Raw genomic sequence first — 15,863 nt, forward strand, 5'->3', positions numbered from 1 at the left:
CCCTGCTGGCAAAAGGAAGACATAAATTTACCTTTAATGTCCCTTCAGATATATGTAAATTGGGCCACACTCACACGAACACACATCAAACGATATCAAACGTATGATAAACATGGTAGTGAGGAAGCTGGTAATAGATTTGTTCGAGAAGTTAAAAATTGTTCGTAAACTTATTGCTTGAACTTATAGAGATTGAACTACAAATATCTGTAAAACACTTCTTACTCGAAAAATATCAAATGAATATTTTCAAATATTTGGGGATTATGAAAATCGGCAATAGTGCTTAATCTCTTAATTTCTTAATCCCTTGAAACTTCTAAAAGACTCTACAAATTAAAATTGGTGTGATCGTAATCTTTATTAAAAAATAAATCATCAACATTTTCTAATATCTTAGCCATACTTAAATCAACTTAGTATATGCTTTAAAACTTAAATTTATATTTATTTAAATATTATCTATATAAAAAGTAATAAGCAATAAGAAGAAAACCATAATTGTATGGAGGACACCAAGTTGATTAAGAGATGGATATATTTAGTGTACACCTTGTAACTTTTAAACCAACCAATTAATTGAAAAATTTGTATAGCCAGCTTATACAAAATTAAATAAACGGCAACTTTTTTCATATAAAAAAATTCTACATGGACTTGGTATCTTCTAAACATCTAGTAAATACTTTCGTCGATTAGAATAATGACTTTTGGAAAAGTTTCATAACTATACAAATCATTCAACCAATATAAATAAAACATTTAGCAAAATTGCTCATTCCAATGTAAAACATTTAGGAAAATTGCTCAAAATTGAATAAAGTACAACTGCATCTAATATTATATGCCCCAAAATCCAGATTATACTGCAGAAAATGAAAAACTACATACTTCCTGCATAAATGCATTTATGAATAAAATTTCCACCAGCGTCTCATCCATTACTGTGGAGAGATTCGCGGAATGCGAATATTGCAACATCTAAAACTGAGTGTAATATTTTATTCGTTTATGGCTCTAAGCTTTCTGGATTTAAGTGTTTTTTGGCTGCTGATAATAATAATACAGTCTCTTCTTACTTCGTATTCGAATGAGCCTATTCGAATAATTTATTTGAGAGGAATAAAAGTAATAATTTTTTTGCAAAATGTTCGCTTTTTCATGCTAACTTGTTTTTGTGGAAGTAACATGCACAGTATTTATTTTGAGTCGAAGGGAATTTATAGTCATGAAACAACTAAAATAATTATTATATATAAAATATATATATATATATATATATATATATATATATAGTATATACACAATTGTACACAGCATACGTAAACGGGTTATGATAATTTAATATTGTCATTTATTTCTAAAATGTCTTTTATTCATGAAATCGACAAAAATAGTTGTTCACTCATATATATATATATATATATATATATATATATATATACATACATAAAGATGTAATGCAGGTTTTTCAAGTTTTTTTGGAAACTTCTCAGATTCATCGTCAAACATGAAATATTGTTTGTATTGGATAATTTTTGTCATATACATAATTATTAAAATATAATAAATTGGTTTATTAACATTACATGATTTTTTTTATATTTTTAACACTTAACGTCGTAGATAAATGGTAATAAAAAATCTTACTTTTTTGTATTGATTCAGATACAAATATTCCAACTGGTCAATTTGTACAAAATCCAAGGAACAAAATACTAGACTTGATAAGAAATTATAGATTTTTTTTCAGTATTAAAGTAAAAATTAAATAACAAAATTAAATTAAAAAACTATAAAAAAATTGCAAAATTGAAATATTATATTATTATTGTATTTATTTAATTTTTTACTTGGTACTTTCTTATATATTTTTGAAATAACTTATCAATATCTTATTGAAATTTAAGTATCATGTCAACATTTTGCCTTTATCTTGATTCAATTAAAATGTTTGAAATCCAAGGTTTTGATTATATAAGTTATATAGTTTTAATTATAAAATCCAAGATTTAATATAAAAAATTAATAAACATTTATATTAAACATAAATAATGTAAAAATATAGTATTGAATCATATCCGATTCAAGCACAATTTTCTATCCGAAATATTCATAATTATGAGATTTTTTTTGCCTTTAAACTTTGACATTAGTAAAAAATTGCATTAAACTTTTGTAGGTACTTATTTCAAAGACAAGACAAGAGAAAGCTAAAAATTATAGAGTCGGCTTAATAATCAGATTGAACTAATAAAGTTGTCGTAATATGGTATAATAATAATGTCGTACACAAGGATTATTGTTACAGATTCCCAGATTGTTAAAAAACATTTTTATTCTAACTAGTTGGTCTAGTACAATATCAGCTGTACTTTTTCATTCAATTCTGGTTTTAAAATATACCGAGTTGAAATAGAGCAGCCATTCTCGAAGGAGTCTATATGGACCATCAAGGGTCCATGACGAATATCAAGGGGTCCATTAAAACTATCAAGGAGTCCACGACAACTATTAAGATGTCTATGACAACTATCAAGATGTCTATGACAACTATCAAGATGTCTATGACAACTATCAAGATGTCTATGACAACTATCAAGATGTCTATGACAACTATCAAGATGTCTATGACAACTATCAAGAGGTCTATGACAACTATCAAGATGTCTATGACAACTATCAAGATGTCTATGACAACTATCAAGATGTCTATGACAACTATCAAAATGTCTATGACAACTATCAAGTGGTCCATGACAACTACCAAGTGGTTCATGACAATTATCAATGGTTCCACGACAATTGACAATGGTTTCACGAAAACTATCAATGGGTACTGGACTACTATCAAGATGTCAATGACAACTATTAAGGGGTCATAAAACCTGAACTATCAAGGGGTCTATAAAAATTGTCAAGGAGCAAATGAAAAATGTTCAAGTGATTCATGAAAAATGTCAAGTGATTCATGAAAAATGTCAAGGGGTCCATGATAAATGTCAAGGGGTCCAGGACTACTATCAAGGGGCCATGACTACTATCAAGGTGTACCTAAAAAACTATCAAGGAGTTCATATTTTTGATCAAGTGAAAATTGATATCACTACTGCATGATATCAGGTTATTCAGAGCGGTGGTTCAAACTCACCACTATGTCCACACAAGGCAGTGTGCACAACCGCTACGCCATGGAACACCTTATGTGAAGCAAAATAAACAAACGAATATCCAAATTAAATTTAAAGTTAAATACAAAATTTCTCTCATTAATATCGTTACGGTTTACATCTACCCATAGCTACCCACTAAGATAATCTAACATTATTCCTCGACTTTCACTACCATAAATAACGACCATATGGTAATTCGAACAAAACCTACGGCACAGATAATGTGTGACAACAACGTCAAGTTTAACGACGTCGATGAAAAAAAATCTGTAACAAGAAAACAGGCCATAAAACGATTTTAAACCGAACCTATAACCATAACCTATTCAATAAAATTAACATTATAACAACAGTTGTATAAATCACACCAAAATTGTGAAAAGATTCAGACAACTTGGGTAAAGAAATATCAAAATAGTAACTATATTCGAAATTGCATTTTTTATTTACACTGACTTGGTGATTGCAGATTGTTGGTATATGAAAAATATAAAGTTGTATAAGAAATTAGTTGATATTGTACAAATTTGATAAATATTTTACTAACAGTAGATTAGCATTTGAAAAGTTACTAGAGATAAAATTAATAAATTCAACAAAATGTTGATTCGTGTGAAATTGCCTTTAGATATGGTACTTCAAAGAAGATGGAACTGCATCATTGTGTGGTCGGCTCTAAAAAAAAACTCGTTTACAGTCCAATTCTTACCAAGAGAACCTCTTAACAACCGGTTAAAAGATTACATCATATCCAGTTTCTCCAATAATCGATTATTCGACGAAAAATAATATAATAGAATAAATACATTGGTAACTTATTTTGAAACTTTTTAACTCACTGAATATGAGCCAAACCTGGACTCGAAACGTATACTAGATTAATTGAAGTCGCTTCTAAAATATTTATTAATGGTCGTTTTTCATCTATCTAAATAATTGAACAATTATCATCCTTTTTATGGACGCTTTTCACTCTGAGCATTTAAAGGAAAGTAAATTTATCTGCTCTATCAGCTGAAACATTTCCAAAACAATTCTTAGACGTTGTCGACAAAAAGGTAACCATCGTTAAAACTAGACGCGTCAAATTCTTTTCAAAGTCATTAATAATAAATTATTGAAAATCGTGGTAATAATTTATAAATGTACCCCCAAATTTATAATTGAATCCCCAAAGTGTGCCAATTCAATTTGAAAGAAATCAATTTCAGATAAATCTGACCATTGCAATGACTATTAATATGCCCCAGGAACATGTATATGTGACACGCGTTGCAGTGGGTAAACCATTCATTTTAGTTTGAGCTTTCGCTTATATTTTAAATTTTGGTTATTTTTTATACTGAAATTTTTCTAGAAGTATTTTTTATGGTTGTACAACGTTTATCATGTTAGATGGTGTATATAAATGTGAATGTATGTAAGTGTGTGTATGTGTATGTGTGTATGTAATTCTATCCTCCTCTGTCGAGTTAATGTGGATTCTAATTCGATTGGATGCAATTTAGTATCCGCCATAGAAATTCATGTTTGAAATTCGCTAGAATTAAAGAAAATCCCACTAGAAACGGAAATCCCATTAAAAATGTTCCTTCATGTGATTGGAACTACAAGATCCCGAGGGAATGACGTACATGACGAACAAATAACGTTAATTTATATATATATATATATATATATATATATATAAGAAGACATAAAAGAATTATTCAACACATATACCATTTATAATTTAATTAAATAAAATTGAATGATTTACCTTCAAGTTATTTTCTAGATCATCACCCAAAATTTAATTACCATTTAGTATTAGGAGAAATAAATAAATAATTAATACATGGAATTAATACAGGTAAATCAAATAATAAATCTTCTACTAGTCTTACTTCAAATAGAATTCTTACAGAAAGAGCATTTTCTTATAATTAAATTCCATGATAATAGATTTTAATATTGTCGAGATGAAACGGTTCTCGTAAATAATTTACTATTTATTAAAAAAAGAACTATTTTTAAAATATAACATGGACATATAATTTTTATACGAAGATATTAAAAATCTTCATTGTATTTTGAAATAAAACTTCAGTAAAAAATTAAATATGTAAATCAAAGAAATTTTTTATATTATACAGATATTAGTTTGCATTCCGTATTGTAATTTATGAAAAATTATTAAATTTATACAAATCAACATTTTCTACTATACATTTTCTACCAGAATTTTTAAAACGCATAAATTATCAAAAATATTAAAAATTTACTTTTCTGTGACAAGAAGTCATTTTGCAATTCATGTGATTTTTATAAACGTACGCGAATTATTAATTATTGTTATTGATTTTATATACCTAATCTTTATTAATAAACAAGCTTCATTATTATACCACTATTTTATTTAGTTATATTTTTTTTATTTTAAATTTATCTTAATGAACCGAATTAATTACCCATACAAATTTCCTACTACAAATGACATAGTCCTAGAGATAAATATATTTTTTACAGACCGTAACCGTAAACCGGTTTACCACAAAGATTCCTCTTTCCTTTGGGTCAAGGTCTATATAATATATAATAATTGTTGGGTCATTTTTTTCGTTTTTTCATCTTGTAAGATTAAAAAGATATGATCCTGGGGCGTTAACTAATTTTTCTACTTAAAGCCGACCCGGACTTAAGAAAAAGACACAAAAAATATTGTCGGTTAATTATTGGTTGATTTATTGATAGAAATAGATATTAATACCCAAACTCACACACACACACACATATATATATATATATATATATATATATATATATATATATACCTACACATATAACTTGCTTTATATATTTTACGATGCAAGAACATATGGCCACAAAAAATCATCTATATAACAAACGACTGAAATTTTTTTGTACAAATATATAATTTATGGTATAACGAATTGATTTTGATAAATAAATTTGAATATGTTTTTCACAAATTTATTTTATTATATAAATTCGTAACATATGCGCCAAGAGCCGTCCAAACGTTCCTGAACAATATGATCAAGTTGGAATCGTATTGGAAAATAATTTTTGTTCTTTTTTATAAAGTAATATATTTATTCAAAACAGAATAAAAAATATTTTCAGAAATTATATTGTTTAATTCTGCATACATATTCTTACTATTACAATTTTCGTGAAGTTTTATGAGTAGGCATAGCAAGTTTTTTGTGCAGAAAATTAATTATAATTAATAATTTATATAATTATGTATGAATCTGTCTTTTTGTTAAAATGTTATAAGAGATATAATAAATATAATTAATTTAATAATATATAAATAAATTTATACATACGAATACGACCACAGCTATAATAGAATCGTGTAGTTACCTGCAAAAAACATAAATTAAATTAATAATATAATAGTAATTATTTACTTATTTAAATGTTTTAACAAATAGTAGTTGATGAATATTTATAAAATTATAACCTAATAATGTAATTCATTTCAGTATCATTATTTTAGTATATTATTATTATTTCAGTAGTATAACTATTAAATTTATTAATTTAGATGCTTTACAAAAAGGCAAATTATTTGGTTGTTGGGTTTGCATGAATTAAACCAATAATTTAAATATAATATACTTAATGAATAATTATTAGAGAGATAGATAGATAGCATATATATTTCATTTAATATAAAATTTTGTAAAGATAGAGACCTTAGAGGTATTTTGTCTAACATATGTGACAAAATCAAAACAGATATCAAAAATAAGAAAGACATTCTATGTGCAAAAAAATTGTAATAAAAAAGAAAAGGTGTAACATTTCCATAAAAAAAATTTTAGAACAACATTTTTAAAAGGAGAGAGATAAAGTACATAGTAATTATGTTAAAAAATATTACAAAAATAATATTATTACAAGTGAGTTCCAATTTTCGTTATGGGTTGATCGGGGTATAGTTTGGCATGACGTGCTTGCCATACCAAACTTGAATAATTTGCTATGGTAATAATTTGATCAATTTTATTTGATAATTATTTGTGCTCAGCTTGAAAAAAGTATGTATATAGAGTCATTTATCTTTTTCTCAATATTCAAACTCAAATATTTATTTTTCTCCCTCTGAAACTTTTGATAAATTATCAGTAATTAGGCAGATGGCAATATTATTCTCAAGATTATATATATATATATATATATATATATATAATGAAGAAATAAGGATCTTTAGTATAGAATAATGGCAGAACGATGAAGAAGGAAAAAAATCTCGTTTCGTTAATGCGAATCCTACTTCGTCCTTTTTGTTTTCGTATCAAATGACTTCAATAAATCATTGAATAAAGAAAAAATTCTTTGAAATTGAAACTCGTTAATTAGGTAATTAAAAATAACTTATTATATTCATAAAAAATATTTGTCAAAGATCACAAGAAACAATATCCTGGCAAAGGCATTTATTACGAATAGGAAATGCAATACCGATAGTCATTGTGATACCGGTATTTCGGTATTTTCTCTTTTAAAACCGGTAATGCAGAGAAAATAAACATCGTTACTAGATAGTAGTTTCTATTCATTGTTACTCGACGTGAATTTTTTGGAAAGCTATTTAATAACACTTGTTTATACAATAAAACGACCTACAGGGAGATTTATTTTTGAGCGATTATGGAGGTTTATAGTTTAAATGGTAATACATCTAACTAGCGGCACTTTTATGATAAATATCGGTATTAGAACCAACAAAAATTTAGACGGTATACCGGTTTTTCGGTTTACCGGTATACCGGTATTGCACGACTTAGCTACGAATTGTTTCATACGATTTTTACGCATTGCCAGTACGTTATTCTGCTTTATATTGGTAGATTTTGAATAAGAATTCAATCACCATTCCAATAATAAAATGAAATAATAATAGTTGGATTATAAGTTTTTAAACATTTATTACAAAATATCTTTTATAATGTGTTTCTAAGTAAAGCAATTCCTCGGCATTGCTGCATCAAATTAAAAATAATTACAAATTGAAAAATTCTATATATATATTTCAAGAAATAGTTAGTCATTAGAAGTCAACCGTTGGGTTGTCATCTAGAAAAAACAATTGTGTGCCATTGTTTTTCAATAAATAGATGCAAAATAATAAGGCCTCTCAGACCTTCAATTTCTAATTTAGTATATAACGAGTTACTGAAAGAAGTTAATATATATTTATTTTTATTCATCCATAAGCAACCTGTATTCAATAGTAAGGTACACTAACTCAAAAACATAAAAAACTAAAAAATATTTTAATTTTTGTAATGTTTTTGAATAATGCCTGAAGATTTTAAAAAAGCACATAAAAAGCATAAAAATAATATCCCTTATTTTTGAGTAAATTTTCTACTGGTCTCCTGTCTATTTATAATATCTGAGTAATATGTTATGTTACATGCATGCAAGTTCCTTTCGTTGAAGCAAAATTAAAATAATAACGAAGATTGACGCGAACACCACATACGTTGATGTTGCAGCAACGGAGGAAAAAAATGCAACATTTTGCGATGACGGCATTGCTGTCGTGGGAAGTAATGAATAATAAATAACAAAGTGAGATGGTTTATTAAAAACGGATTATTAAATGTTTCATGCTTTTGAATGGTATGATTTGATGGAAAAATGAGGGGCAAATAATAAGGCAAGATTTGTAATAATAACATTTTCAAGCACCTTGTTTTTTAAGGAATGAAGATGAGCAGCCTCTAACTAAAACTAGGTGTTATCATTTTTAAACTAAATTTTAAATAAGGTTGTCGAAGAAATATTTGCCCTTCAAATTAAATATAATTAGTATATAATTATTTATGTTTCATTAGTTTCGTTAGCTATGTTTCATTATAGATTATCAATATTAGTTGTTCTAAAAAATGAATAAATTTTATTACAATAAAAAATGTAATTCAAAATTCCGTGTAGTTTTTCATCAGGGATTGTCATTCAATTACCATCTTTTGTCATTTTTAAACAATTTATCAAACTATATAAAATATATGACAAATATGAATATAGTACCTAACTATTAATTTATTTATCGTATGTTATAAATTGTTATTATATTTATATATTCATATAAAATCTATTCGGGTTAATGATTCATTACAAAATTTATAACACAGTTCATTAAAATTAATTTCAATTACCCATTAAATAATTCATAAACATTATTTAATATGAATTAGGTTGGCATGGACAATCAACGGTCAACTGGATCAGAATAATAAATTCACTTATATATTCCCATTTAATAATACGGGTTAGATACAGAAAAACCAAAGCCATCAATCTAACTGTTTATAATTCCAATATAATAAATAAATAACAACAAAATATTTGTATTTAAATTTAACTGTCGTGCAAAAAGATTTTACAAAAATATATATGCCCAGTTTTGCATAAAACTAATTTGCAAAATCCACATTGTAAATATCCGATTTATTTGTTGCGGATAAATCGGATAAAGAGTTTAAAATAAAAAAACGTGAATTTAATTGCCACAATAGTCGTATCGCATTTCGTAATTATAAATCTCATTTGGGTTTAATCGGAAATGTTTTATTGTATCGAAAAATACATTTATTCGGGCAGAAGGATTGGAAATTAATGCCCGGGATAATATAAAAATATATATTATAAATTCATTATATTATAAATACAAAATTCGTATAAAATGCATAAAAAATGTCTTGAGAAAAAACATATTTGCATGGGCCCGAAGAATTTTATTTTAGTGTATATATCAACGATTAATTTACTATTCATTTTTTATGAACAATTTAACGTCTATAAACTTTATAAAAACTTCCATTTGATTTGATATCACATAGAAAAATTTATTTCCCACCTTCGACGTCAACAAACCTTAACCGAATTATACAAATAATAATTTTATATGTAAATAATTTAATAAAACGACTGCATATTTACAGAAAGAACAACTTACTGCGAATGGAATCAAATTACGTTGAAAAATTCGCAAAAGTTTAGTGAAAAACATTAATTTAAAATATTTTATATGGGAAAATAAAAAATTTTCCTCTCGGTCGCGGTGCTAATTGATTTACTGAACAGAATGTTCGGAATTAAATTTGAATAGTTTGAGAATAACAAGTTTTGCAGAAAATATCCAGTGGGATGAAATATTCTCTTGGTAAAATGAACGAACAACATTTGAAGTTGAAGATTTAGGGGCTTAAAGGTCCCCAATAACAAAAGTCCATCATTATCTTAAAAACGAGCAAAGTATAGAACTTTTTAGTGATACTATTTTTAAGTAGAAGGCAACAGATGTGTAACCAGCCAGGAGATAAAAGGAAATGAATTAATATTCATGCTAAAACTTTTTTTGGTTTTGAACACTTTACGATGGCTTTTGGTTTAGTTTACGATACCTGAAAATAATTTTAAGAAATACGTTATTTAAATATTTTGTATGATGTTTTTTAAGTTAGATTCAGTAGTAGTTTTTTTACAAAATCTCTATAAAATCTCTCTTACTTATTGGTGGAGTAAAAAGGACCAACTGAGGATCTTTAAACTTGGCACAGGATTTTAGGAGTAACTGGAAGTTTTACTGAACATAGTTCAATAGTTATTTTTTTGGTACATGTTATTTTTTGTCATGTAGTTCATATAGTTTAAACAGAATGTACAAAATAAAATTAATTTACAAACACTTGTTTCAGTTAAATTCCTTAAAGCTAGTCGGTGTACTTTAAAATTCGTATTATAAATTTTGTTAATGCTAAGATATTATTATTGTTATTGATAGTATAATAGGCAAATTAAAATAATTATAAACATTTTTGAATAAATAGTAGAGAAGCTGTAAATATAATCACAATGAGTGTTAATTGATAAAGAATATTAAGTAGAACACTGAAGTTGCTAATTTAGAAAACATTTTGCATGTTACAAAATAAATGTACCTACTATATAAACATTTATTAAATAGTCACGACTTTAACATACCTATATAATTACACCTAGTTTACCTATATATATATATATATATATATATATATATATATATATATATATATATATATATATATATATATATATGGAGTCTTGGATTTGTAAATATTTTGTAGAGCTTCGCACAAAGAAGTAATAAAAAAAAATTAAAATCATTACTTTATTTGTTTACTGTCGACGTTTTGGAACTAGGTACGTTCCATCTTCAGGATTTCAGTCAAAGAACATGATCTTGATTTACAGAAACAATATATTTAAGAAAAGTAAAAAATTGTGTATTTTTTTTATATAAAATTAATAAAATTGTGGAAAAAATTATGTACAAAAATATGGCAATATAATCAAAATAAAAATGATAAAAATAAATGAGTGGATCATAAAACAAAATATTACAAATTAGAAAGTTTTAGGAAAAGGTTACTGAAAAAAACACTATTAATTACCTGTATGATTGATTATGCACTAACACTGTTTCACTAAAAATGATTTTATCAAAAAAGTGATTTTATACATTTCTTTTCATACAAATCAAAAAAATTTTGTTATTCAAAATTTCTTTAATTATGTCTTTTTGAGTTTGTTATGTGAATGAACGTGTTGTTTTACTATGAAAAAATATTAATACTTTATAATATTATAAAGCCCTATATCACAAACCACAGGTGTTCCGTGGCACAACGGTTAAGCGCACTGCCTTGTGCGGGTAACCGGAAAATAGTCCATTTTGGGCACTGCGATGTAAAATGGCAATGGAAAACCTCTCACACTATTCTACCCTGTATCGAGTTAGAGTTTAACTCAGCTCACGGACCTGCCCTAGGGCAGTACTACTCATTATTATTATTATTATAAAGAAAATATAATTTTTTTTTTCATTGTAAATTTTTCCCGACTATTTTTTTATTCGATCATATAACTATTATTCGATATGCAGAATCAATAAATAAATTCACCGATACACAATACGTTTTAAATCGGATTTTAATTTTAATTAAAACAAACTTATCGAAACAGAAATATATATGATGTTTAATTAGATTCGTTGGTATGCAAATAAATATTTAGAGTTTTTGTTGTTATATGATATCGAGAATATTTTATGAATCGAATTTATTGGCGCAATAAGTATTTAAAAGTGTAATCGAATAAAAATCGACACTTTGATATTTAATAATGAAATGCAACAAAATTATAATATTTGATTTTATGCATAAATTGCATATAATGAGAGAATAAATGTAATAAATTGTAAAAAAATAATTAGATTAATCACACATCATATTTCATTCGTTAATTTTATACTAGTTTTTCCATACATTTTAAACCTTTCACCCCCAAATGATTGAAGCCAAATATTCTACTTCAGGGGTAGTTTTCCAAAGAGTACAAAGGGTTTTGTAGGACAAAGAAAATTCACATGTCCACATATTTGGCTACTTTTGCTTTGAGGCAAAATTCTAGTTGACAAATTCCTGTCAAAACTTTCGTCAAATCTGATAGAATAGAATTTTGAGCCCGCATGGGATCAAGTTACTGACCACGACCACATGGGAATGAACATGATTTTGAAGTATACCGAGTTGCTGTACTGGCTTATCATGTTAGAAGATGATAAAGATAATTTAATTTTGTATAAAATTGCTGAATATTTTATATATATTGAGCAAACGGTTTGAAAGTTATAAAAAATATAATAAAAATGCGCTACCACAAATTGATGGAAAATGGAAAATTTATTTATCATAAATCTTGTATTTTGCAAACTGTTCGTTTCAAACTCTAAAGTGTATGAAATACAAGAATGGCAAATTCAAATATGTACAAAGATCTATTTAATGTCTAATATCATTGATCCTTATAACAAATGGGTATACTTCAAAAATCGTCCAAATTGAAGAATTGTGCTGAACCTCGTGTTCGTATTCCTTAGTAGCTTTATTTGTGGATTGACAAGTCACCAATACACTTAATTTTTATATTTTTTGATTAATAATTTGGTGTTCAAATTCATCTAACTTTTACCCCATTTACCTCGTTTTTTTACGAAAAACAATAAAAATGCATGTGCTCCATCCTGAGCCTCCTCTCCACCATCGTACGTGACAATAAAACCCATAAAGTATAATACAGAAGATTCGCCTGCTGGCTTGGAATCAACCAAAATCTCATTATCATCCAAAAAGTTTCATCTTCCATCGTTTGTGAAATGCGGTTTACGTGACTTTAATGTTAGATTTCACGATATAATGTGAAGAGATCCAAAAGCCATCCCGAGACGGCGAAGGACTCCCCATCCTCTTTGGATTCGATCCTGGGATGAGGAAACAGAGGTGGACACAAGGGAAAACTATACTGTGATTTGTCAAATTATTGCTAACTTCCCGAAGGAAAAGTCTAGGACTAGGTCAGAAAATCAGATTCGCAAATTATAAAAGATTTTGACGTCATTTCAAAGTAATTCTGGATAAAAAATTATCACCAAAAATAGATAATTATAATATATATATATATATATATATATATATATATATATAATAAATATATATATATATAAATAAATATATATATATATATATATAAATAAATAAATAAATAAATATATATATATATATATATATATATATATATATAGCGGATAAAATAGAAAAATTGTTTAGAATAGAAAGACATTGCATAGAATATAATTATTGCAGTAGGTGGCTATATGTCCAAAGTTGCAAAGCAATTAATAAAAAAAAAAAAACAAAAAAAAACATTGAAATTTAAACAAATTATGTGCAAATTTCAAATGGATATTTATTTAAATCGCCTTAAAATATTTTTTGTTCTGCAGTCCTAATTTTGGTATACTTTGTAAGTAAATCCAAGTACTTCGTAGTTTAGATTATTTATTGCAATTGATTCATTATATCTCTTGTAACTTTTGAATAGTTTGTTTGATGTAAATCTGATATTTAACAAATTTCTACAAAATTAAATAATCTGCAATATTTATGAACATCATGATGCCATAAAGGAACTCCGTCTTCATGAAAATTACAACTGAAAATGCAGTTCATCAGTTTGATCAGTTCAAGTTGTTTGTACATCTTTTTATTCATTAATATTCCATAAGTTTTTCAAAAAAAATATTTAACACAAGTAAAATATTTGGTAAATTATCAATTAATCTACTATATTTTGTAATATCATGTACCTCCACAATAACTAACTATTTTTTAAAATCGCAATTAAAATAGAAAATTACTCCAAGGCAACTACAGATCTGGTGAAGCAACACGTACTGGTAATTGTTTATAAAATCTCTTGTAACTCTTAAACAATTAATTTAATATTTATAGTATATTCAGCAAATTTGTGCAGAATTAAATTTTGTAACATCATATAGGTCTACAGCAACTTGTTATACTTGAAAATCTCAAGTAAACCGAGAAAATTATGACTTTAGTCTTGAATATACTTGCAAGTCGCCTGCGCATTTATTCCTTAGATCGCTTCTAACTCCTAAACAGTTTATTCGATATAAATAGTATATTCAGAAAATTTGTACAAAATCAAATGATCTACAAAATTTCCCAAGACCAATTAGCTTTACACCACCCCAGTATAGCTTAAACCTGCACTTAAAACCACAAAACTCATCTCGGATTGCTCCTAAAGATTGTCAACATCTGCCTTCCCCAATCCCCCTTTTCTCCACGTGTGTATCCCCATCCAGGAGATAGAAAGATGGGGTACACTGACTGGCTTTGTGTCGTCAATCGTCGTTTTGTAAAGGGTTTTTTTTTTCTTTTTTCTGAGGTTATAAGACGCACGAAGGATGAACTATACAAGGAAATATTCACGCACTCGTGAACACTGGTTTGTACCACACACGAGAAGATGTCCTTTGATATTTACATTTTGCCATATCAGATGGCAAGGATATTGTGAATGATAAAATTTAAAGGAAACCAAAAATAGTGATTGATTAATAAATAGATAAAATGTTCTGGTTTGTGTTTGATGGGTCCAGTTTATGTAATTAACTAGTGGCAAGATGAGGCAAATTTTAACCTCCTCAAAAAAATCAAAAATTTTTATTTTTGGTTTGGTTAAGCAATTGGCCTTAAGGCACCACTAATTTGTAAAGACTACTTGGCCAAACGAATGAGAGTAAAATATATAAATTAGTAAAGATAGTAAAAGTTATATTCCGTAAAGATTAATATAATTAATATAATAATATTAATTTATCTCAATATTTTTTTCTTCATTCACCTTCTGGTTTTAGCGCAAACAAAACCGTCCAGAATTCGCGCGAGTTGCGCAATCCAGTAATGCGTGTTCAAGGATACATCAATAAATAAACATTTTAGATAATGAATGACGTGTTCGAGACATTGAAATCGTCTGCTGATTAGTAAAAAAAAATTATGCAACGTTTGCATATTTGAATACACATTATCATACGGCACGGCTATTTTTGGAGTCGCTAAAAAGAGGTAAAAATTCTCGCTGTGAGAGGATTAGGAATCGGAAATCAGAAACTGGAAATCGCGGATCAAATTTTCGAAAAGTTGGATACTACAGGAAAGCTGAAAGAAGATCAGATCAAATTTCAGGCAAAAAAGGAAACTAGTGCCCGTTTTTCGGACATGAGTCATTTTAGAACACTATTTTTACTAAATACTA

The sequence above is a fragment of the Ctenocephalides felis genome, unplaced genomic scaffold, assembly GCF_003426905.1.
Source record: "Ctenocephalides felis isolate EL2017-DRISC unplaced genomic scaffold, ASM342690v1 CF-g0.4_SCAFFOLD_00845, whole genome shotgun sequence".
In the NCBI taxonomy this organism is placed as follows: domain Eukaryota; kingdom Metazoa; phylum Arthropoda; class Insecta; order Siphonaptera; family Pulicidae; genus Ctenocephalides; species Ctenocephalides felis.